This window comes from Schistocerca americana, chromosome 8 (assembly GCF_021461395.2).
Source record: "Schistocerca americana isolate TAMUIC-IGC-003095 chromosome 8, iqSchAmer2.1, whole genome shotgun sequence".
Classification (NCBI taxonomy): domain Eukaryota; kingdom Metazoa; phylum Arthropoda; class Insecta; order Orthoptera; family Acrididae; genus Schistocerca; species Schistocerca americana.
Window position 1 is genome coordinate 127,974,061 of NC_060126.1, and position 26,159 is coordinate 128,000,219.

The following is a 26,159-nucleotide window of genomic DNA, read 5'->3' on the forward strand; positions in this document are numbered from 1 at the left end:
CTAATTGATCAGTTTAACTAAGTAGTCAATGATATTGAGAAGAATGAGAGGGGATTATTGGTTCAAAAATGGCTCTGAGCACTATGGGACTCAAGAGGGGATTATTCAAATAACTCAGAGCTGCAAGTGTACCTACATCAGTGAGGGGAGGGGGTGGGTTGGAGGTTTCCTGAAGGCTCAGAGGGGAGGAGAAGGAGAGGTAGAGGTGGGGGAACAATCTGTTAAGGAACTGTCAATCAAAAGGAAGGATCATGTTAGCAAAACAATAGGTTAATGACCTGTCACCACAACAGGTTGACCCTGAGTGCCTACTAGCCCCTGATGTAGGCAACCCACACTAACAAAATGCACAGACACGGCCCTTGGCCTACAGCTTTTGAGTTGGGGTGACAACCAGTAAAACAATGGCATTTTTCATTGCAGTGAAAATTTCCCATGACATTTCAATAAACTGTGTTCTGCTCCGAGTGCAAGAATATTTTGTGAACACCCACACTGATAGGGAGAAATGATCATTGTAATAAAATAAGGACGTCAGAGCTTGCACAGAAAGATTGAAATGTTTGTTTTTACCATGTGCTGTTAGTGAGTGGAACGGTAGAGAAATAGTGTGAAGGAGGTTCGATGAACCATCTGTCAAGCACCTCAGTGTGAATTGGAGAGCAGTTATATAGATATATATGTCGGATATCATTTGAGGTGAATGGAGGGTTAAGGTTCTAGCAAACAATGATAGTTTACTTCTTCTTTTCTGCTTAGTGAAGAAAGTGTTCCGACTCTAAATATCGTTCAGTCGACCAAACTTCAGTCTATAGTCTTCCTTCCTTGAAGCAACAATGGAAGGATCGTTGATATTGCGCATCCCTGAAAGTGCTGTCCAAATAATCAATCTCCCTTATTTATTTCCACGCATCGGAAAAAGAGATACTGACTGGGATTCATTTCACATGTGGCGAAGTATCAGATGCTAAGGGGAACTGTTCCTACAAAAACTGTTGAATAAAGAAATAAAGACACTTAACCTAAGTCCCACTGACTGCTGTGGCTTGAATTGTTACCTTGAGTAAAATAAATATTTGTCTCCAAGATCAAATCTTTTCCCAAACTGGTTCCTCTGAGGCTACTGACAAAAATTTATTTAAAATAACGTTTGTCTGGGGGAGATGAACAAGTCACATAAGACTCATCCCTGGGGAAATGAGATCTACATAAATGTTAATTATTTTGCCATAGGTATCTTAGGAAGTAGGTAGGTGCTTGAATATACAAATATACAGTATGCTGAACTGTTTATAGATTTTTCTCATGCACAGTATTGATGTGTCTCACATATAGGCCAACTTCTACAGCTTTTACAATTAAATTTTACTTTCATTTTCAAATCTTCTGTTAATTACTAAATGCCCTTAATATATGTAAACGTTTATAAATCAGAAGGGATGATGGTTAAGGTACAGCTGGAAGGGTGGTTTGAGTTTTGTACTTGACAAAACAGTTAGAGGTGTGGAAGTCCTTCCCAGTGTATGAACAGGCGCCGACAAGAGAGGTGGCAGCCTCTTTGCTGCAGGAGCTCCTCATAACACAGACGGCAGACAGCAGAAGCAGATAGCAGGGCCGTACAGAACAAGGCTGGCCACACAGCCTGCTCACACACACAGTGACACGGAAATACTTGTCGCACCCACTGCAACACACTCTGACTGTCTTGTGCTTACTGCAGTATACAGTCTAATATTTAAACTTCTCATGTTTCAGGTTCCTCTGGTGGACCTGTATCGTCCTGGATCGGTAAGACCCATTTTAGCTTTTTACTTTTACTTTACATTATCCATAGATATTTCTAAGTACTTTGCCTGGTCACAGGTAAAGTACATTTCTTTTGATTACATTCCTTTCATCATCAAAATTAAACGAGTATGTGGACTTACTCTGGGGCCCCAAGTCCCTGACTGTACCAGATGTCAAAGAAATGATGATATGTCCCAGGATGATGTAGGCTTCAGGACTCCAGAATGTGGTTAGGCCACTACTGGGAAGGGATATCTTCTTCACATACATTTGCAGCAATCCTTGTGTATGTGCTGTATCATATGAATTTGTCTAGTGCAGAGGGTTGTAATGAAGCTGTGTAGAGTGTAGAGGTGACTTTGTGTCCTTGATGGTGAAAGAGGAAGTGACAGCAGATATCACAGCTAACTTATTCTTCTCCAGTATCAAACCAGAGGGCAATAAACATGAGGTCACAATATGACCAACGAACCACAACTGACACTTTTGTACCCAGTAATTCAACATGTCTCTGCAGAATGCCTGGGCATTGAAACCAGGGTGCAGACATATAGTTTGGTGACCAGAGAGTATGTCTGAACATCAGTCTGATGGAAACCTATGGAAACATCTTGTATCATTAGGAATTATACGGAAAAGTCATAGACTGAACGCCTACACATCCTGTTCATCGCTACAGCCGCAGAGGCTGGTTCAAAAGGCGTGTCAAAATTCTCTGAATCTTCATGTATGTAACGTCTATATAGGCAACATTTATAAAATTATTAACAACTTTTTGCCTTTTTGGCCCCGGTTTATTTTCCAGAGAAACACAAATACGTCATACAGTTTTATTTGGAATGAGAAGCTCTTACGTGGAAATGAGCTATACAGATCTCTACCTGCCCTGTGGTCCTCCAGCCCACTGCTGGATGGAGTGTCATTGTATCTTTAAAAACAATGCTTCGTCTAACAGAGAGAAGGTTCTGTGAAGTCGAACTGCTACCACAACTGGAGTAGATCAGCTGGAGTTTTCTCCAAGACATAGACATCTCGCTCGATGCTCTCCCAGGTGTACTTAATAGGACCAGTGTCATATGATATGAAAACTTACACAAGTGGCCTCATGTGTGTGGAGTGTTCCTCAAAGCATTCACACTTAACTGACAAAAGTAATGAATTGGACTCCTGAAACTACAAGTCAACACTGGGCGCTAAAGGTGGTGAAACAGATTTACGCAGTTATAATCAAACAGTACGTTAAGGTACTGATGGCCGGGAGAAGATGATAGCAGTGCATCAAACACCTCATTTCATCCTGCGTACTGAACATGTGGCTTGAACAAATTTGATCACTGCCATTGGTGTGCACCAACTTATATCGTGACACGTTACTCCTGATGTGTATTTTCCAAGCTTATAGGGCAAATATTCTTCCAATCTCCAACACTTCGACCACTGTCGGCAATTCAGAGTACACTACACACCTCTCGATAAGATAGTTGGGACTGAATGAGCTGGTGCTGTGGTCAGACACTGGACTTGCATTTCACAATACAGAAGTTCCAGCTCCATCCCTCACAAACCTGTCTTGGGGTTTCCGTGATGTCCCTAAATAGCTTACGGTAAATTTCTAGATGATTCCCTCAGAAAGAAAGCAACCAGTTTCCTTACCTGTCCATCCCCATCCTTTCCCAATCCAGCCTTGTGCCCAACCTGCAGCACTCTTAGCATCAAGGGGACATAGAACCATAACATTTTTCTTGTGCCCACAGCAATTTCAGTGCTTGTTTTGTGCAGCGAGTGTAGGTACACATGTGGAGCGATGAATTGTCTGTCACAGGTATATGGCAATATGGCTGTTGGCAGGATGCTGTCGTCCAGCATTAAAATGGGTAATAGTCGCTGCATTATTATCCATCAATCCACAGCCACAAGCCACGACAGTTGACAATAACAAATTACAGTATAAATACAGTGTTCACATGTCGACGAAAGGCTGTAGAGGTAGTGATTTTCCTTGAATCGGTGCTGTGTCCTCACAACATTGGCTAAATGGTGACATATGTACTGATATCACAGATCCTATGCCATGTATGCTCTTCTGTTCAGTGTATCCCAACCATGGGTGCCAAGTCGAGTGGTATGATTTATTTTGCTGTGTCCAGAGAGTAAGTTTGAATGGAGTGTCATTCTGTGGACCCGACATGGCAGACAGCCCATATATGTGACTGCTGTGAGTGCCACTGTGGTCGAGCTAGTATCAAGCATGTATGGTGGTATAATGAGTCAGCTGCAACTAGAGGAACCAGCAATGTCTTCCAGCACGATCACCAATTTTTAAGAGGCGAACAAGCCTACAGAGAAGAACCAGTGGCCAAAATGTCATGGTGGCCAATGTGTCCATACTGTGGGGCGGACCTGAAGATGTTGGAGTTACTGGGCAGCTACATGGAGACGAATGTGCAGGTTCTGGGCAGAATTGTTCCTGAGGGCCTCAAGAATTTGATGCACTACACTTCTGTCACCTGAATGTCACAACAGTCTGTGAGGGGCATGGCCACTGTGTGGACATAACAACTTGGTGGAGTGGTTGGTGCCTGTTCACAGCCAGATGGACAGTGATCCCAGTTGAGGCAGAGAACCTGGCTTCAGCATATCAAGAGGAGCACTAACTGAGAACTTTTGCAGCTGACAGTTGCATGCTGGTGACTTTATGGTTGGTACAGTGTATCATGTGGTATACTAGCTGTACATTTGGTACATCTGATAGCAAAAGCATTCCACTTGCAAGTTTTTGGTTGTTGTGTGACAAGGTGTGGTTGGTTATTGATTGCACATGGATGTGTGGGTGTGTGTGCAGTGAATGAGAGCACTTCAGTTTGTTAAATACATGATGTGAGTGTGATTAATTGTATTGATCCTAAAATGTTAGCTTAAATTATGCTGTGAACATAACTCTCTTGTTGAGACTATTCTGCTTGAAATTCATCTTGTTACCTGTTCTATGTCAAAAATCAATTCGTTGCATTATTAGATAAATTGTTTCTGAAAAAAAAAAAAAAAAAAACCACTAGCAGCTGCAAATGAACTTTTACAGAGCATAATGTGTAGTTCGTTGTGGTATTATATGGTGACAGTGGTGGTAGTAAACAAATACGCAGTTTTGTGTTATGATCCTAGTTAGGTCCTAGAGTGTTTTTATATTCTGTCTTTTGCTACTGAAGTTGTCTCACATATTATTACTCGTTATGTGCCAAGCATTGTAAATTTTTGTCATTGTTAGCTGTGTACGATTGTCCTAAGGTAAGGTTATTTGATGGAAGATACTTTTTATTGGTTGTTTGGAGCCCAGTGTTGGGATCTTTATAGGCTACAGAAATATCTTACTTAAGGAAACTGTATTTCTAATCTGTTGATGTTAAACAAAATAAATTGAGTCCCTCATGTACACAGCTCTCAGTCCAAACGCCACTTCATCTAAATCCTAGGCCACACATGTGACTCACTTTTTTCTTCAATAGCATGTGTCAACACAAGTAATCTGGAAGGCAAGCGTTAAAAATTCCAACCACTGTTAAGGAATGGTTCCTCAAGATATAACGCCAGCAAACAGTCCTGGAACTAGAGTGGAAGAACCTTAGGGAAACTCAGAACAAGCTAGGCCAAAGACATTCTTCAAAATTGGGCAGAGCACTAAGAGCTTTTGTTAGCTGTGCTAATCTAATGAGTATGACTCTCTTTTTTATTACCAGGGTGTCCATAGTAGTGGAAGTTGTAGAAACGTTAGTCAATGTGCAGTCTGGTCATATACTGAAGCATGTTTCTCGTCCTTGCAGCAAGTCTGATGAACGGGTAGCGAAGAACGAAGATTGGTCTGGGCCACCTGCTGCACCACCACCACCACCACCACCAGCAGCAGCAGCAGCAGAGGAGGGTGCTGCAAGAGAGATGTCCGTGGACAGCCTGAGCCTTGTCGCTGGTAAGTGGGGCAACTTCTTGTATGCAATTTAGTAGGCGCCGCTACTTCCTGCGCACCTGTACCACACCCTGGAAATGTCACAAACGTTCATGTGAGGCAAGCACTGTATGTACTGTTTGGGCCCAATCCTGTGACCTAGCCTTTGCTTCAATCCGCAGAATTTTGCCAGGGAATGCAAAAATTATGGAACCCGTTTTGAGGAACTTCAGAAGTTTCATCCAAAGTCTATGATCGTATATAGCTATAGGTCTCAGAACTCTAGTTGGCTTCATGGAGCTGTGAAGGTTCGATAGATTCTTACACTTTTCTGTGCCGAATAAGTTTAAATGTGGATGAAACATGTCATTTGACTGTAGCAAACGCTTCTGATGAGATTTCCTCGATACCTCTTTCTGAGTAAAGATATTGTTTGGCAGATGATAAAATTGTCGCAGGTTCTTTTTTTGCACTCCGGTTTTGACCCAAGCACATAGTGAATTAAATCAGAAACGAGCTTTGGTTAATGCGGTAGCAAAAGTATAGTCAACCGCCCCACATTAAGTAGCATATGATTTTTGTGTCAACCTTAATGAAGTTCTGCCACTTCAATCATTAGCAAAACGGTATTCACCATTTTCACAAAACTACTGTTTTAAGTTCACTTTTTTTTTTCTCCAGGGAGTAATGATTGATCCATGACTAACCTACAGAAATTCAACAATGCTGAGAGACCTTTGAACTGACTTTGAGCTTTTTAAATGCACTTTTGAAGTTTCTCCTTAGGGCATTTCGCTTCTACATTGACAACATTGAACACCCATTTCGAAACTGGTTCTTAAGACAAAAATTCATTTCCTGCGAGATGTCTACCTTTTTTCATTCTTTATTTATTTCTTCCCTTATTGTATTTTGATCCCCCCCCCCAGAAGGGGGGCAGGCTGGCAGCAGCATAATACGCCACTCTGCAGCCTACAGATAAATTTAAAAAACATAATAAGAAGATATAACAGTATAAAGAGGTGATAAAATGGTGACTGTTTAAAACTTGTACATGGCAAAAAAGTTGTGAAGAAAAATAAAAAACAAAGAGGTCAGTGATGCTGATTAAAAACGCTTAGGAAACAGACAGGCACAATTAAAAAACATGGTGACAGTCTGGTTTCTGTTCGCAACACTTTAAAAAGGGGACGTACAACACTGAACACTCACGGAAAATACTGTAATATAGAGTACAATGGCATATGGGTATGGAGTGGCGGGGGTGGGGGGGTGGGGCAAATAAGGGGGAGGGGGAAGCCAATAGAGGAAGGGGGCACAGAAAAATGGGGGGGGGGGGGGTGCAGGGCGGGCGCGACAAAGGAGTTGGGAAGACAGTGATGTCTACCATTCCATCAAACTGTAGAATCTTAATGCAGTACTCTTCCACTGTGATATCAACAGTTAGGTCGACAGATAGCTGATAAAGCACATATTTAACAAAATCACTTCCAAACTGACTACAAATTATATTGCCTGAAAATAAATAAATTAATTAATGAAGCACCCAGAAGACTTGGCTGGATGTCAAGTGTGACTTTGTATACCTGTACACCATCGATGGTAAGTAAACGATTAGAGTGGCAGTTCTCTGTGACTGGTAGAATGGCCCACCAGAGTGCTCTAGTGTTAGAAATCTTACAGACACAGCTACATACAGGCATTGTATTAAATCCCATGGCGACATGTGAAAATTTGTGTTGGACCAGAACTCGAATCCGGATGCTCCACTTCTCTATAGCAGTTCCTTTAATCACTTAAGGCACCTGAGCACAGCTCCTGCCCTGCCCAAATTCCTACATGCCACACACTACAGATGTAGTGTCCTCTGTCCATTATCTCCCATCACATGAGTCGCACAAGGATTCAGACAAGTAAGTGCATCCCCACAGAAGATATTATTTTGAGGTGTCTGTTCTTTTGGACATGTTAGAAAGAACAGACACCATACATACATACATGCATTACTGTTGTTCATATTTAGTGTTGTTACTAGGCCTGGTAAAATTATAAGAGGCAAAACAGTGTCAACATTAAGTGATGACTGTGAAGGGCACAGAGACTCTGTGAACTGATGTGAAACGGAGTTATAGCGCCTGACAGAGATTCAAAGAGTCCTCATGGCAGGTGTAAGTTTTTGAAACATTCAGATGTGACAGTGGCCCGATGGTGGACTGCAAGGGAATATGAATGTGAGTAAAATGTGTGTGAAATCTTATGGGACTTAACTGCTAAGGTCACCAGTCCCTAAGATTACACACTACTTAACCTAAATTATCCTAAGGAGAAACACACACACCCATGCCCGAGGGAGGACTCCACCAGGACCAGCTGCACAGTCCATGACTGCAGCACCTTAGACCGCTCGGCTAATCCTGCATGGCAGGGAATATGAGGGCAGGCATACTCATCGTCATGGTTCCAATGAAACTCTTATGATTACACCACAAGGGAGATTCTCCTTATTGTGCATGAAACATATTGTAACCCTTAGATATCCTTGTCTGCTATCTGAGAACAATTAATGGACTCCCTCTACATTCTGTGTCATCCTGCAACATTGGTCAGAGACAACCAGCAGCCAGACTAGGGGATTACTACGCCAGGTGTGGGCTGGCATCAACACCACAACACAAAAGGCTGCATTTAGAGTATTGCTGTGTTATTCTTCCAGTGGAGGGAAAAATCGGGTATCACTTCCGGTCGTGGCTGGTATTGACCAAGGTAACTCTGACAGCACAATAGTACGTCACTTACATCCTGCATCTTCATGTGGTGCCTTCTATGAGACAGTACCATGGCGCCATTTTTCAAGAGGACAACGATCATCCACATGCAACATGCGTCCCTATCAGCGCTCTGTGTTATGTTTAGCTATTAGCTCTGTACCCAATAGAATATATGAGACATCAGCTCGTATGCCATCTCCATCCCAGTGAAACGATCCAGGATATCAAGGACCAGTTAGATCAGCTGTGGACCAGCTAGCTTGTGTCAGGACTGGATCAACAGTTTTATGACACAATTCTGTACTGAACCAATACATGCACCCAGACCAGTAATCTGGCAACCCCTTAAAATTAACCCACAAGAGGTGCACTCCTTTGTCTAGAATTGAAATATTTACGATGAAGTTTTAGGATGCTCTTGCTTGCACTGTTTCATGGTTTATTCACGTCGCAGGCAGCTGGGGTACACTGATTCCATCCCGGAGGGGGGACGGGGGTTATGGGGTGGTGGCAGGAAAGTAATCCAGCCATCCCATAAAATTAACAATGCCAGTTCTGTACTAAACACTGCTGACCCTGTGCATGATGCAGAACAAAGCCAGTCTCAAAAGAAGAAGAAGTAATTAATGAATAAAAGTGAAAAATTCATATTCATGAAAAGTCAGTTTTCAAAATGCAAAGATGTAAGGAGAGAAATGTCTTCTGAAATGTTACTGTCACTGTCAATTGATGCTGCAAGAAGCCAATTGCATTTACACATGCAAATACTTTCATTTCCAAATAAGTTCTTGTTAGTTCCCTTTCTATAAATATTCGTCACAGAGGAACTAACACCACTGATAAAATTTACTGTTTCAGATATACTTCCTCCAATGGCCTGAAACAATATTTTTGTTCCTTTTTGCAGATAGGATAAATAGTCATCCTAATTGGCCTAACATGGTTGAGAGGTTAGCGAAATAAGAGATTACCAGGAGCAGTCAAGAGTACGATGAGATCCACAACATGTCATCTGTAATCGAAATAAAATGAAGCATTAAGACACAAACGGATAACATCTTCCTCTATCAGAGGACATCGCTGTAGTGGAGTCCGAGTTGCAATGTTTAACTAAAATAGAGAAATGCCCAGAAAAGGTGGAGGAGACAAAATGAAATTTCATGAGTTGAGAGGATACATGATGCTATTTCAGTGATTAACACACTGAGTCAAAATTACTTCATTTATCAGCAAGATGCTGAAATCCCTCCTGCCTGGATGCATGATCTAAATTGGTTAGAAAGGGTTTCTCCTGAGGCATCCCAACCCACAATGATTGTAATCGTACTTGATATTCTGGATACAGGAATGACGACGTCGTTGATGTTCGAACTGGTCTAAATCATGCACCATCAGAGATAGATCTAGGGATCTTGCAGGCCATAGGGGTATCTCAGTTACGCAGACGGGATATACGTCCATGTGTGGATAGGCATTGTGCTGTTAAAAAAATGCAACATGATAATGTCACATGAGAGATAACGCATGATGGTGCAGCATGTCCATGTCAAACCAGTGTACTATCACAGTTCAGTTAATCTCTACCAGCCATGACCCGAAATGATATCTGATAGCTCCTCTCAATATGAGACCAGGTGCAAACAAATTGTGTCTATCCAAACCAGTGGATGAATGGGAGTGTGTGTGTGTGTGTGTGTGTGTGTGTGTGTGTGTGTGTGTGTGTGTGTGTGTGTTCAATTTTAAACCAATGTGACATCTTGACACTGCATTATTTGACCATCCAACCCAATGGACGCCCATTGTGAGGCTACTTTCAGTACAGTCAGGAGCTGGTAATGCTGTCTCTCATGTGTACGCAGCATATCAATGTCATTTACAGTGAGCACTCAACATTTGAAGCTGTTCACGTTCCTTATATATCCTACCAGTTCTGGTACAACACCAAACATGAACACCACTAACACAGTTTGGTGACCATTCTGTCTTAGAGAATTGCTACACTAATTTTTTAGAAATATGTGGATCCCGAATGAGATTTTCACTCTGAAGAGGGGTGTGCGCTAATATGAAACTTCAAGACTTCGAGTCTTGGTCCGGCACGCAGTTTTAATCTGTCAGGAAGTTTTAAATGCATGGATTGTGTGAACATAGACGCAGTTACATTGTTATCTGACCGTGGTTTCTGGGAGTTTCACTCTTTTTTTACAAGGCAGTGGATATACGACAACTCCACATGTATACTAGGTGAACTATACTGCAAGGTGCTTATGAAGCATTGGCACTTCTAAAATTCAAGCAATAACAATTTAAACCACATGTTTACATAAGTAGGAGAGTGGGCTCACTATATTGCAATACAGAGTGTGAGATGACGTTAACCACATCGTGTTTGCCTACCAGCGACGGAAATACGGAACATGCATACTACTTCATCAGATTCTGTATGTGGGATACAGGAGACCTTCCACCATCCCGCCGCTTCTGCCTGATACCAATGTAATTGCCTTGAACCTATTATTGAGCATCCTCATTGCAGACAATATGGAAATAAGACAGTTATTCCTAAAAAAAATAAACCCACTGTGATGACCTATGCAGTCAGCAACTCTGAAATTAATGTGTGTTTGTTTGTTTGTGTGTGTGTGTGTGTGTGTGTGTGTGTGTGTGTGTTTGTGTGTGTGTGTGTGTGTGTGTGTGTGTGTGAGAGATAGTGTAGTCGAGGGATGAAAATTTTCTGAACTTATGCTGCAAAGATAGAACTGCTTGAATGGTGTGTTGGATGGCTGAATGACTGTCTTAACCAGCATTAAATAAAAGAAAATTTACAGCAATGGATAAAATGCTTACAATCCACTCTCCAAAACACTACAAAATTGCTCCACCACTGCTCAGCATGTAACACAAGAACTAAGCTATTTGCTGTAGATACTCACGCGACATTTGTGTTTTGATCATAATAACATTTTACCTGATGTTTTCTACACTGTAAACTTACAGCTCTCTTGGTGTAAACAGTTGAGATTAAATTTACTGCACAACTAACTAATCAGTTTTGTAAATTTTATTGTGTTCTTACACCAGTTTATATTTCTTACCTTTGTAAACAAGGGTGCATTTTCATGAAAGTTAATCTTTTTCTTTACAGTGCACTCAGGCATGTCAGATATACAGGAATTTGTTTTGCCCCATGCGGAGCCAGCATTCTGCTCGCTAGAGGTTGAGCATGAGAAGTAGACTGGTTAGTATACAATCAACACTGCTGTGATGTTGCATTCATAAACTTGTTTATATTGTTTTAGCTCTGTCAATTTGGGTACATTTTGATAAACTTTATCCCTTTTGTTCACAGTCTTCTCAAGCATGGTAGCCAGGAGTGTGCCAATTTTGGCCCCAAGGAACACCTGTTCTGCACACTCCACAATACGGCCCTCAGGGCCAGCACTACTCAGACCTGTAGGCTGGGAAGAAGCTGGATTTAGTCCAGAGCAGAAAGAATTCCGCTCACCACACGAAACGCCATTCAGACTAGAGCACAATAAGTAGGATGGTGAGTATATGATCCAGTCTGCTTGATATTTTGTACACACACTTGTTTATATTTTTTACCCCTATCGATATGGGTACATCTTGATAACATGTAACCTTTTTGCTCACAGTCTACGCATTCCTGCTGGACAGAAGAGTGACTATACTGGCCCAGAGCAGCAAGTGTTGTGCTGTCTAAACAAAATACCCTTCAGGACCAAGCACTGGTCAGGGCTGTTGGCCGTAAAGGATCTGATTATAGCGTGGAGCAGCAAGAATTCTGCTCGCCATGCAAAACGGCCTTCGAACTCGACCAAAGGAGCTAAAATGGTGAGTACACAATCCAGTGTCCTGTGATAATGTCTTCTTACACTGGTTTATATTTTTCACATTGATCAACTGGGGTTTATTTTAATGAAACATAGTTCTTTTGTTCACAGTTACTCAGGCCTGCTTGCTGGCAGTGTGCTGATTTTGGCCCAAAGCAGAAACTGTTCTGAACACTTGACAAAACGGCATTCAGAGCCAACCACTACTCAGATCTATTGTCCGTGAAGAAGCTGATTTCAGCCCACAGCAGGAAGCATTCCGGTCACCAGGCAAGATGGTGTTCAGACTCGACAACAGGAAGTAGAATGGTGAGTACATGATCCAGTCTGCTTGATATTTTGTTCACACACTTGTTTATATTTTTTACCTCTAACGATTTGGGTACATTTTGATAAAAAGTAACCGATTTTGTTCACAGCCTACTCAAAGCTGCTGGCTGGAGGGCGACTATATTGGTCCAGGGCAGCAGGTATTCTGCTCGCTAACAAAACAGCCTTCACAGCCAAGTACTACTCAGGCCTGGTGACTAGAAAGGAGCTGAATTTGGCGCAGAGTAGCAACCATTCTGCTAACTAGATAAAACAGTCTTCAAACTCGAGCGCAAGAGATGGGACTGTGAGTACATGTTTCAGTCCGTTGTGATACTGTGTTCTTATATTCTTTTACAATTTTACCATGATCTATAAATATACACTTTGATGAAATGTAACCAGTTTCTTCACTGTCTAATCAGGTCTACTTGGCGGTGAGGAGCATTTTGGTCCAGAACAGCAACTACCCTTCTAGCTAGACAAATTGGCCTTCGGTGTCTAGTACTACTCAGAAATGTTGGCCAGGAAGGAGCTAATTTTACCTTGGAGAAATCAGCATTCCACACACCATGCAGAACAGCCTTCAGCCTCGAGAACAAGGAGAATGGTGAGTATATGTTCCAATCTACTACTTTTTTGTGATCTTACACTTGGTTATTTATTTACCTTCATCGACAACAGTGCAGTTTGATGAAACTTAATGCTTTCATTCACAGTGTACTTACACGTGTTGGGTGGGAAAGACTTTTTGTTGACTCCAGAGCACACACAGATTAGTGTCAAACGTCTTCCCAACTATGTTGGACTATTCTTATTTCCTCCCATATCACCATTCTACATTTCTAACACTAACATGCGATCACACATCTTAGTAAGCACCTGCAGACCATTCCGTTTTTTGTTTCTCATTGCTTAACTTTTCAGTTCGGGCTAAAACTAGAGAGTTGCTCATTCACAAATTTGGTCCGTTTTTCACCACAGTTAGCGATGTTACAGATAGAAATATTTCGTTACAACCTTTTCTCTCTCAGATTGTCACTTTGTGAAAGCCACACTAATAGACACAAACCATTATTTACCGGTAACTTCCGACTGTTGTTTGTGTTAGCTACCTGTGTTCTACTGATCAACAACATTCATTGAAATTTCAACTTAAACTGTAACATAGTTGACCTTCTCTCGGTTATTTTGTGAACATAGTTTATCAATTTGATGTTAATACAAATAAATACATTGGACTGCACTGAGAGAAAGAACCAAGGCAATACACAGCACGATAACATAATTCGGAACAACTTGCATGTGACGGTAATCGACGATCTAACAGGAGTGCAGGATTTCATTTTGTCGTAGAACTACGTTGAGTGACTGCATGCCTTAAGTCCAGCCACACAATCCCTACCTATGATGCAGTTCTTTTTATGCTGCACTCCGGTCTGCACACATTACTGAATCTTGGATGACTACAATAACACTTGGAAAAGGGTCAGTGCACCAACAGAGAAAGAACAAACTGTCTGGTAAAATCAACTATTTTGTCGAGGCCCCTTACTTGCCAATGAAGTTGACGGTAAGAATGCAAAACATTTGTGCAAAATTGACAACAGTACTTACCTGAGTTCAGGGAGTTTGGGAGACAAACTAATGTGGATACAAAACAATCCCGTTGTGTCATATTTATTTACTCATAGATAACCTTAAAATCTCTTTGATGTTGTGCCATGTAGCTCTTAGGAAAGTTTTGGACTTTGCCTTCAATAAAATCACACGATTTCTTCAGAATAAAAATCACACCAACAACCTAGACTCAACCACACAGCGATCTTCAACATCTTGTTACAACAATGAGCCAGTATACCAATGAAGCCCTCAACCCACTGACCGACAGTTGGTTGAGTCACGATGTATGACCTCCCATATGCTTTGTTCACTTAAACTACCTCCATCTAAGTCTGTAGATATTGCCACCAGGAAAAATAAATACTGAAACGGCAACTAAAAAGATTGCCTATGTGATTGTATCTATTTAGTCTTATTTAATATGAAATGAACAAATAGAAAGCATATGATGTAACCATGGCGGATTACAGTTCCAAGTAGGTCTGACATCAGCCAGGCCCCAAGACTTTTCTTCCATTCAATGGCCTGTCTGTCTTACCTAGAACTTTTGAGGCTGCTGTGACATCAGGCAAGCCACTTTATCAATTATTTGTCTATCAAAACTGCAGTGTCCTATATTGGTTTCTCCAGTGGATACTCTTTAGCAGCACTCTCTGAAAAATTTTCACTTCATTTTTATTGCCTTAAAATGCTTTTTTCGGAAGTAGTATTTTTTTTCCTTGGTCGTCCATTCCTTGGACTCGTCCGTTCGCTGATTTCCAAGGGATATCTGCCCTCAAAAATTCAATCTTACGAATTGTTTGTGCCTTAGCGAAACCTTATGTCAGCTCTCCGAAACTTTCTGCAACTATGTTCTCCTGCCTGCCCTAATGACATGGTGCCCTTGTCCCGCCCTTTCGTCCCTATGCAACAATGGTAGCTTCCTCCCTTCAGGTGGTCCTACAAATTCTAATTTCAGTGCTTAGTTGCAACTGATATATCTTGAGATCTAACACTCAAATCACAAAGCATGTTTTCACAGGGCCCTCTCTAATCAAATTGTATGTACATCATCCTGTGATTGCATATACTAATCACTCTCCTTCATTATTTTAATTTATCTACAGATTAGCTATGAGTGTGCTGAGCATGCAAGAATCTACCTCTGCCATGTCTCAACCTTCTCATATTGTTTTTGAAACATTCATGAGCACTGAATATCGGTACATGATAAACTTCACTTTCTTTATTTCTACGTCATGCAGGTATATTTCATTTTCTCACATTTTCTCCTGCCCCCAACTGGTCACAGTATTCAATTCTGGCCTTTTCATGTCCTTTGCAAGTCTTACCAGTTTTTAGAACTTCCCCCCCCCCCCCCCCCCCCCCCGTCCCCCAACTTTTAACACTATATATTTTAAAGAAAATATGCACTGATAGTTACATCATTTTATTTGTCATGAGGATACATATATAAAATTTTTAAGTTAATTCTAATACAACAAATTTCAGTAAGAGTATCTATGCTATGTATGTAGTGTTATCACAGTTACTTTGTCGTACCACTTAACACTTCACATCTAACTTCACCACACAGTTTCACATGCTAGTGCTGGTGTGTTAACCTATAAGATATGAGGTAAGTGATTATGATCCTCCACCTTGAGATCTAACCCTAGGCATGGGACAAAAGAGAGTATTGCTGTCCACCATGTCTCCCATGACACCTTCTTCCTCATCAACGCCATGGTCCACTCCAATCCCTACTCCAGAGCCATCTTTCTCTAATGTGAGATAGGTTCATAAATCTCAGAATAAAAGCCTCACAATAACACCTGAAGGCCACCATTTTCCACACCATGTAACAAAGTTTGTATTCTAACTACACACAGATTAATTTGTTACACTACTTTTTCCAAATATTTTCAGAATAATTTTAGTCATGACTTCAGTGATGGAAGCTTACCATTATTACTCATTATGATTTACTCTGTCCAAGGAATACCACTCATGACTCCATAGACTTTTCCCTGTCCATTATTGTACTTTTTTGGTTTTCATACACTGAAAATCATACTTTCTTGATTGCATTTGCTACATTTACTAAATCATTGGACCTTTTTATATTTATACTTCTAAGTCCACCTGTTCTGGTGCTCCACACTGCTCAGTCTCTTATTTCCTTAGCCAAATACATAAAATATGCAGATCACACACCTGTTTGTGACACGAATCACTAATCTTCTTAACATCAGATTCTTGCCCTCGTGTATATTACACATTCCGCACTGTTACTTTAGTTCCAAGTTACATTTCTATTAGATTTATTCCTCTTGTAACCTATTTAACTTAAAACATAAAAACACTGTTCATACTTGTATATCACAGAGCGTTACATCCAATATCATGGTTTACCCAGAATTTTGTCTTGTTTTCACTTCATGTCCCCCTTGTTATTTTCTCTGTATTTCAAAACCCTATTCACACTGTTCTACTTTCGGGATTTTACGTTTATCATGATATCTTCATGACATCCTGTATCCAACCATTGACTTACTTCACATATTCTCTTGCATTTCAATAACTTCCTCACTTCTCAGTTGTCTATATGTACATACTGAAGACTACCAACAATAGATTAAACAAAAGGGGAAGAGAATAGAACAAGGAAAGAATGCATTGTTCTACCCGGCTCAAGTACGCACAGTCGCCTCGCTGTGAAGTTTCCCATAGAGCAGGAACCCTCGTACCCTTTTTAATGTGCCTCATCTACCATCCCTTCATCAACTTTCCATGCATCTGTTTCTGGTCCTCCTTCCAGAGGATAACTCTTACATCCTTTTTCTGCTTCCCTTTGAACTCTAAAACGATATAAACTTATATTTCATATTTCTTTTTCGTTAGAACCTTTGGTCCTACTTGGAAGTTCAAAATTGCCCAGAAATGGCTCCTTTTGCTACAAAAATTGTGTTACTACTGCCTTTTCCTAACTAAACTCTGCGTGGACAGGCACCATGAAGTTCTAGCGGTACCGACTGGGCGCCATGTCATCCTCAGCCCACAGGCGTCAATGGGGATGTGGAGGGGCATGTGGTCAGAACATCACACCACTGACCGTTGGTCAGTTTACATGACTGGAACTGCCACCTCCATCGAGTAGCTCCTCAGTTTACCTCACAAGGGCTGAGTACAGCCCACTTACCAACAGCGCTCGGTAGACCGAATGGTCACCCATTCAAGTCATAGCCCTGTCTGACAGCGTTTAACTTCGCTGATCTGATGACTGCCTTTTACTGCATGCTGAGATTTTGTTAGAAAACGAATATTTGCATACTTGGAAATACACATGGTTTATTAGGTACTGGTTCAACACAAAGCACATACAACAACAACAACATACAGAGAAACCACACACAGGTGCGTATTACCAACCACTGAACATGAAATACTGACTTTAGTTATTTAGTTATTAAAGAACACCAAAGATGTGAAACACATTAACGATCTTCCTTATTTAATAACTTGGAAAGTCTAATCTTATTACATAAATACTGATATCTAATGTAAAACAGTGGCTTTTTTAGTATATCAGCATGTTGTTCTATAGTGTCTACTTTTGCAACTGTGATTTCATAAGCGTTGACTAGTTCACAGACAAAGAAATGCCTTATATGAATATGCTTCATTCTTCAGTGAAACTCAGGTTTCTGGGGAAGCCAGATAGCAGTTTTGTTGTCAGCCTGCAGAACTGGTGTTGCCTCCAATTGGTCCATTTCTGTCAGAAGCTTCTTGATCCAGACAATTTCCCAAGCAGCGTCACTGGCAGCCACAACCTCAGCTTCAGTTGTGGCTATGGCAACAGAAGATTGCCTTTTGACTAATCCAGGAAATAGGTGCCCCAAAGTACAGACAAAGGACACCATATGTTGAGAGCCCAGAGCCAAGATCACCTCCAATGTGGTCAGCATCACTAGAACACTCTAAAACCTGCTTCTTAGAATTGTTTTTATATAAAAGTCCATAATTTGTTGTGCCTCTCAGGTATTGTAAGATTCTTTTAACTTTCACTACATCACAATCCGTTGATTTCATGATACAACACTGACAGCATATGCAATGTCAGGGCGTCTCCCACACATCAGAAACATCAGTGCTCCAACAGCTTGGCTGTATGGAAAATCAGAGTTGCGAGGACTTTCTTCTGTATCATTGTCATTTATAATGGGTGTAGTTACAGCCTTGCAGTTCTTCATGTTGAAACGCTCTGGTATTTTCCTGTGTAATGAGTCTGACTTACACATACAGTTCCACGTTCTTGTTGGTCAATTTCCAGACCTAAGAAAAATGATGCAGGCACTGAAGTAATTTTAAATTCTTCTCTTAAATCACTGACAATGTCTTCAAGTTCCTGTTCACTGTGAGCTGCGATCAGACCATCATCAACATAAAGCACAAGGAATATTTTCTTACAGCCTTACTGTCTCACGAAAAGACAAGGATCAGCTTCACTCCTCAGAAAGCCCAATTTAGTGAGATGATTACTGAACTTCTCATTCCAGCAATGTGGAGCCTGTTTCAGTCCGTATAGACTTTTCTTCAAGTGACATGCTCTCCCAGACCCATCGTCACATCCTTGAGGTTGTTGCATATAAATTGTTTCTTTTAAATCACCATAAAGAAAAGCCGTTGAAACATCAATTTGTAAAAGTTTCATGCTCTCACTTGCAGCAACACTTAGTAATGCTAAAATGGTAGACACTCTAGCTACAGAACTGAAAGTCTGGCCATAGTCAGCTCCTTTCTGCTGCGAATAACCCTTAATCACCAATCTTGCCTTGAATTTATTGACTGGGCCTTCAGCATTTGTTTTGACTTTATACACCCGTCTATTAGGAATGGACCTCTTTAGATATGGTAGGTCAACCACAACCCACATTCTATTTTCTTGAAGAGCTTTTATTTCAGAATCCATAGCTTCCTTCTAGAAATCGTGTTGAACAAACTTCATGGCATCGCTGTCTGTTTCTGGTTCTTGGAAAGATAGTGAGAGGTTCATTACATAATCATTAAATTTTTGTGGACGTCTGAGGGTTAACCAATCACGCAGACATGGTAAAGCTTCTCCACTTGTGACTTCCTGATCTTCCTCCTAAGCGTCTTCATCTACATCCAAGGAACTGCCATCCTCTTCACTCTCACTATCAATACCATTGGTGTTCAGTCTGAGGTGCTGGATCCTGATGATTGAAAACACTCACTGGAAGAGTTGAACTTTTCTCACTCTTCAGTGGCCTCTCCTCGAAGATGACATCTCGTGACCTAATGAGTTTGCACACCTCTCCACAATAAATTCTGTAACCCTCATTGTGATCATATCCAATGAGGACACCTTTCAGTGGTTTTCGGTCCATCTTCCTTCTCTGTTGTTTTGGAACATGAGCATAGCAAGTGGAGCCTATCACCTGCGGATGTTTCAGTCTTGGCTTCTTTCCATACCACAATTCATATGGAGATGTTCCTGGAATACTGGAAGGCCCTGTTCAGATAGAATGTAGGTTGTGGTGTTCACCATCTCTGCCCAAAGTTCCTGTGGAGTGTTTGCATGTGCATGCATTATGGCTCTGGCAGTTTCCACAACTGTGCAGTTCTCTCCTTCACTGCACCCATTTTGTTCTGGAGTGTAAGGCATTGTGAGGCGTTGAATTACACCCTCTTTGTGAAGAATCTCTTTTGCTTGTTTGTTGTCAAATTCTTTCCCATTATCACTCAGAAGTTCCTTGATGGTATGTCCAGCAGCTTTTGCTTCAGCTATGAACTGCCTTAACTTTTCTGCAACTCCAGACTTTTCTTGTATGAAATGTGTTGCCCTAAACTTTGTATAATCATCTTTGAAAAGAAAAAATACCAGTGCCCTGACACAGAACGTACGTGAAACGGAACACATACATCAGCGTGAATAAGCTCACCTAGTTCTGCTGTCCTCTTTCTGTTGCCAAATGGTAAACGATTAGCCTTGCCATAAATACAGCCTTCACAAAGTTCACTGTCCATTTCCACCTCAATATTTAATTCGCTACAAAGTACAGACTTCACATCGCGCTTGTATGGTTTCCAAATCTTTCGTGATAAAGCTGCAACGTATTGTCTCTGCTAGTGGTGTTAACTTCGCTGAGGGAGCTAGGTTTCACATTTCTTACAGCAAGTTTAAAAAGGCCTACAAAGCAATCACTGTCACCTACCAATCTAGTGACATTATCAATCTTAAGGTGACAAAATTCTGCGCTTGATGTGAATTTACTTTCTGGATGTTTATCCTGTGCTGCAAGAACAGAGAATAAATTCTTGTGAATCTGGGGTACATACCATACATCTGTCAAGGTAATTCTGTTCCATTTTCCTCCAACTGCTGCTTCAGAGTCTACTGAGCCTTTTCCAATTGCTTCAATTATGTCCCCATTAGCTGTAGTAACTGAGTGTTTTGTTAGAAAAGGCTGAAATGTTTTGAAACAATTCCTGTCATTTGTAATATGACTTGTTGCACCATTGTCTGTATACCAGTCCTCATTTCTACATTCAGAGTTCATCACAGAAGATGTCACAGAAAGAAGTAGTATATTTGTATCTGTTGTAGCTGGTTTTGGAGGTTTGCCATCTGCTGCCCACTTTCTGCACACTTTAATTGTATGGTTCGGTTTCTTGCAGTAATTACATATTAATTTCTTATACTTCTTTTTCTCCATTGGATTTACTTGCTGAATGACAGCCTTGATGAGTCTGTAGTGAGGACTTCTTGTTTACTAAAATCACCCTCCATTGTACTCAGAGCTTTTTCATGTGCACACAATTGATTTGTTAAATTATCAATTGTTCTGTATTCTCTAGATGTTAGCGTCCAACTAGATTTAAACAAAAAATAGTCTTCTGGTAGTGTACCTAATATTTTACAAATCAAAAACAAATAAGGCATTTCTGAATTATTTACGATATCTTAAGTAATTTCCTGTTTCAATTAACTCCACAAATTTTTCAGTTTGGAAATGTGTGTCACAATATCATCTTCAGGAGCCTTTTTGTAACTAAAGAACTGCAAACAAAGGTTGTACATTTTGTCCTCAGAAACACCTTCAAATATTTTGTGTAATTCTGTCCACACTTCACATGCTGTATTTAGACGCATTATGTTCTGCAAAGTTTTTTCCGACATATTTGTAGTCAAAACAAGTAGAGCATTGCTGTCTGCTTTGTTAAAAGTTTCTAAAGCACTTTTGTAGATCGCTCTTTGTTCAACCGTAGCACTTTCTGAAATAATACTAGGTTTCACTAAACTGCCTTCCACAAGATCAAGTGCACCAGGAATTCCTTGTAGACAAATACTTATTTTGTATTTCCAAGTGCTCCAATTTGTTTTGCCTTCCACAACTCCGATGTTGATAATTCTCATTGAATCCATCATTGGTTGCGTGGAATTAACAACTTCAAAGACGTCTTCTTGGAGATAACTTTACAAACCTTTCACACAGAGCTACGTTATTATTTTCGTACAAGTGTCCTTTTAACATGCACCTGGGCCCATAACCTGCTGAGATTTTGTTAGAAAATAAATATTTTCCTATTTGGAAATACACATGGAGGTACCGGTTGAACACAAAGCACATACAACAACAACAACAATATACAGAAAAACCACACACAGGTGTGTATTACCAACCACTGAACATAAAATACTGACTTTAATTATTTAGTTGTTAAAGAGCACCAAAGATGTAAAATACATTAACACTGCACGTACATTATTATACAACACCACTTGAAATTTACATCACAACAATTCATATTAAAAAATCAATACCTGTGATCATGTTGACACTGAGTTTCTGAATTCTCTAATGTGTGTAATTCTGTGACCACAACTTTGAACTGCAAGAGTAGTTTGACTTCATGTTGGATCGTTTTTGGACACCATCCCTGTAGCATCATAAATTTTAACGTTACAGATCAGCAGTAGTACTTTGTCCATTTTTCTGGGTGAAGTCACTGAAATCTGTGAACAGCTGTCAACCAATACCTCATTTTCTAAGCCACCTACTGCTACTCTTACAATTGGATTGACATCAGCTGAAATGGGCACCAACTCTCCTCCACAAAACAACTCTTTTATTTGGCTTTTTTTTACCAAACTCAGTCACAGGCATGAATTTCTATCTTTGCTCTTCCTATTCACCATTGAGCCTGGGAGTCGAAAATCACACTGCATGAGCACTGTCCAACCTAGATGGCAGTTCATATTTGGAATCTCCATCAAATACGAATTTATAAATCATACGAATTTATAAATCATATTACTTCCGTCCGGAGGCACTCTTGCGTTTTGTAATGAACATGCTTGTTTGAATTCTCTCACTTGCAGTTCAGAAGTGCTTGCTTCCTTGCAGTCTTTTATATACTGTTCTGCAGCCTGAAGTTCCCAGACTTGCCACATCAATGAATTTTTACTTCTTATTGTTCCAGTTCCAGTCAATTGCTTTTTGTCAAACTGTCACACCATCCCTATAGTACCAGCAGTGTTTAATTCGTCACTTGTGTCATAATAATAACTGGTGTGTAAGTCCGGTGGCTCTTCACACACACACACTCGGTGGTGCAGGAATGTCTCCCCCACTCATCAGTGTCTCCATTCCTACCAAGTTCACTAGAACTTCCTATCAACTGCCCAACCAAGCTATTCAGCAATCTTGTTCCCTCACTGAGTGCACCTCCTTGCCACCAAGGTAATCTGTGGCAGCTGCTATCCACACTCTATTTATGTTCTTCACTATTACTTAAAACTGGTCATCACAATGATTGATATTCTGTTGCCTGTCGTGCACATCATCATAAGGGGCACCAGTCTTCCACCTTCCCGCATTTGCTGTGGTATATTTTGCACTATACTGTAAGGGCCATGAGAATATTAGACTCTTTCGAGAAAACGTTCATAATTCTCATAATTGTCATGGAGTGGTGCTACAAGATCTCACCAAACACAGTATGGTAACAAAAGTTTTATACCCTCAGCAACAACTGTACAGCCACCCCCACATCAGTGCTTACAGAATGACTTCATTGTGCCCTGACCAGGTTGATACTAGTCTTCGGTCCAGAAATCTATGAGCAGTTCTTGCTGAATTGCTGTAGACCAATATTCTTTCAAAAATTGGAGCTTGATAACTTGTAAATGATTCACCTGTCTAAAGACATCATCTTTGAACTGCTCTGCTGTAAAAGAAGCAGACAGTGAATGAGTTGTAGAAAAGGTAGTAAGAGCAACTTGACTTTCTGCAAGTTGTATCCCAGGCTGTATCCTCAAAGTCTTATGTGGATGGCCTTAGCAGCAGCTGGTTCCATGGCTAAATAAAGATGAGGACAGCAACCAGGCAACAGTCGGTTACCACTTCACAGGGGGCTAGTAGCACTTGTCCAGAAACACATGGAAGTATGACTTCTTGACATGGCTGGAAGTACGAGAAGGTTGTACTGAAAGATGTTAGGCGATTAGCCAGTTTCATCCATAACTAGTTTCACACTCTTGGGTATTATGGTGCAACTTAATGGTATAAACAGTAACAAACATTATGAGCACATTGAAACAAACAAAAATTAACAAAATATAGGCACTAGTAACTTCACTAGGCAAAAATTACATCATATCATTACCTTTGTCAAAGTATCATTAACCACTAAGCCACATGGCAAGACTAAAATGTGAGTATGTCCCTCATATAACTATGAAACGTAGAAACTGTAGCTCATATGTTTGAAATCTGTGGTAACAGCTAAAGAGGCGAAACTTCTAAAACGTAATAATTGTTTCCAGTTTAAAATTTGTTTCAGACTTGGAAACTGACTCCTTTTTATGAACTTTCCCTTGTGATATGCACCTCCATCTTCTCATTATGTGTAAGATCTATGTGTTTTGGCATACAACTTGAAATTTGAGATTTCTCTCGTGTGGCATAGGCACCAGCACTTAAATCAGCATCATTGTTGTCCACAGGTGTGCTCGGTTGTCTTGGACAGGCCTAATGTCCCCTGTGACAGGTCAGCCAGCAGTGAGAAAGTCATTAGTATTGGGGTGGACACCCACCTTCCAGGCAACGGGGACAGCTCATCACCGCCGAGGATTTTTTTCCTATTGTGGTGGGCATCCGCCTACTATAAGTGCAGCCAACACACTAGCAGCACCAGGTGCCAACGTCATGGACACTGACAAGACACCACCTGTTGGATGGAGACGCTGTGGCTCTGCTGCTACCACAACAGAAGCGTTACGTCATTGTGAGGCTAAAATCAGTACAGTCAGTAATGTTTGCCTGGCATTTAAAACTGATTTTTGTTTACAATAAACAAATTATTTGAGCAACATGAGAATACTCATTGAGTGTAACTATTGTTTTTTAATAGTTCTCATAAAAAACCTTCACTGGGATCAGTGTAGGGCATCTGTTTTACCTTTGTACTAGAGCGTTACTTACACAGTGGTACATGCATTGGCCTATTCTCTTTCATTCAGCATCTTGTTTCATCAGAAATCTGTCAGCATTGTTGAACGCATTCACTGCCAACTACTAAGCCTATCTGTAGCAATGTATGTTATGCGTCACCAACCTTGCAATTTCTTCATGGCAGAACTCTCAATAGAGATCAGGTTTCCAGAGCTTCATATTTCCGAAGCTATCTTCAGAGAATAACAGTCCCAGATCGAGAGATTATGCCTGAGAAAACAAACTTATAATAGAGAAGAATTTATCTGTGGTTGTCACAGACACAGCTACAAACTAATAATCCTGACTTTTTTCCCATGGAAATCTTAACACTTAAACATCTCTCATGACATACTCTGCCTGAGAAATGGCCACACCAATTTAGTTACTGCAATATGTTCATTCATTTCATGACAGATATTTCTCATGAAAAGTCATAATAAGAAGGAAATAATTTCATGCTTGGCAGAGCTAGTGCACCAGCATACATCATTGGTTCAGGAAATGACGTGTTGCAGTCACCTGAATGGACATCTATCCCTATCAGCCGACTTCCATGATTGGTGGCTGGAGTCTGGTGTGACAAAGTAAACTCTAGAGCACAGTGTTTTGAGCTGGACCACAGCCAACAGCTCTTTTGCACAACATTTTTGGATCTTTTTCTGTTACTAAAAGTCAGAAAGTGAAATACATCATTTTTACTCTTCCATTGCAGCAAATTGATACTTTCAGCTTACAGGGGAATGTAAATACATGTCAGGTATTGCACATCACATAGTAGATATCCACTGCTGTACCAGAACACTATTTCTGGGAAGTTGAATCTTCCCCAATGTGGCAAGAGGTAGTAATAGGTAATGCATCCAGGAACATTGTTGAACATGATTGTTTTTGTGGTGCAGGTGTTAATGGTGGGCAAACACATAATGTTACTTGATCGAACTGACCTCCACGCCCACCTGTCAATGTTATTGCGACACTGTACTTGTTTCCCTCGTTTGCCTTTCTGGAGGTGCATTTGGCACTGGCTTCGGTTTCATTCATATATATTATTTCTCAAGTCAACATCCCTCTTCTTCAAGACATTCTTATCGTACAGAGATGAATGAGGCATCATTAGAAAATCTTGAGCTATCATAGGCAAAAGGGCATCATGGATGCCCAGCATCATACCTGTATTTTGTGAAGCTAACCTCTTACTCAGGAACAAGAGACTCGGTTTTCATATTTTCTTATTACAAATAACTTCTTATTAACTGGATAATTTGTAAACAGCAGTGTGACAGATAATAACGGTGACCACTGCAGTAGTCCATTATCTCTGCCCATCGTACAGTTGACTTTTCTAAATGAATATACGTTTCAAAACGACAAAGATATT

At 40.6% G+C, this 26,159-nt stretch overlaps 1 long non-coding RNA gene across 1 annotated transcript; it reads left to right on the forward strand.

Annotated features, from left to right (window-relative positions):
- Positions 1–12,020: 12,020 nt before the first annotated feature.
- LOC124545992 lies at positions 12,021–24,567 on the forward strand. The gene is made up of 6 exons (XR_006967650.1): positions 12,021–12,040; positions 12,150–12,348; positions 12,459–12,656; positions 12,767–12,963; positions 13,082–13,266; positions 24,292–24,567. It is a non-coding gene; the product is annotated as an uncharacterized LOC124545992 (long non-coding RNA).
- Positions 24,568–26,159: the final 1,592 nt, after the last annotated feature.